The sequence below is a fragment of the Capsicum annuum genome, chromosome 2 (assembly GCF_002878395.1).
Source record: "Capsicum annuum cultivar UCD-10X-F1 chromosome 2, UCD10Xv1.1, whole genome shotgun sequence".
Taxonomy (NCBI): Eukaryota; Viridiplantae; Streptophyta; class Magnoliopsida; order Solanales; family Solanaceae; genus Capsicum; species Capsicum annuum.
Genome location: NC_061112.1, coordinates 125,012,970 through 125,014,126, shown reverse-complemented (window position 1 = coordinate 125,014,126; position 1,157 = coordinate 125,012,970).

The following is a 1,157-nucleotide window of genomic DNA, read 5'->3' as shown; positions in this document are numbered from 1 at the left end:
TTTAATGTGTATATGTTTTTAAAGTAGTATAATATGTAGTGTATATATGACTATTTGTTACATGTGTATATATTTTCTAAAGTAGTATGTATATACTATATAGTGTATATATGTTGTATGTATATTATTTAAAGTAGTACATATATTGTATGGTACGTATATATGTGTATATATTTTCAATAGACTCTAAAGTAGTATATTTATTTAACGTATACATGTGTATATGTTTTCTAATGTAGTATGTATATATGTATATATGTTGTATGTATATTATTTAAAGTAGTATATAGATTGTATGGTACGTATATATGTGTATATATTTTCAATAGACTCTAAAGTAGTATATATATTTTAACGTATACATGTGTATATGTAATTATGTATTCAAATTTTCAAAAGTAGTATATATATAGTGTATGTATGTTGTATGTATATTATTTAAAGTAGTACATATATTATATCGTATGTATATATGTGTACATATTTTGTATACACTCTAAAGTAGTATATATATTTAACGTATAGTCGTATACATGTGTATATGTTTTCTAATATAGTATATATATAGTGTATGTGTGTTGTGTGTATATTGTTTAACGTATTTAAAATATATATAGGTGGGTATATATAGTGTATATTGGAAAAAAAACTTTTAATTTCATTTTTTTTTTATGTTTGACCGGTTTTGACCAGGTTGGACCAGTAAACCCTTAATGTGTTGGTCCCGGTTTGTTTTTGGAAAAATTATTGTTGGGCTCGAAACCGTATCGGCCCGATAACACAGGCCCAGAATCGAAATGGCCCACAAATCGGTAAAAAAGGGATTGGATCCGGGTTGACGCGGCCCGGCCCTGTTGACTGACTTAGTTCAAACTGAGTTTAGGCAAATCTCGGGATTGTGACAAAATACATGTCATGCATGTATTGGCTTGGCGTATACATCGAATATTGATAAGTTTTTTCGGAGTTTACTACTTTCGGACGGGGATTAAAGTCCAAAATATCCTTTTTCCATATTTAAGAAAAATCCTTAGTCCTTAGTCCCGTTGCAGAAGCCAAGTTTCACATGAAATTTTCTCCGGTCCCCATGGTTGCATGGATTGTAATTTGTAAACATAAACAAAATATGCAGTACTTGCCAAAAGTTGAACAGTTCT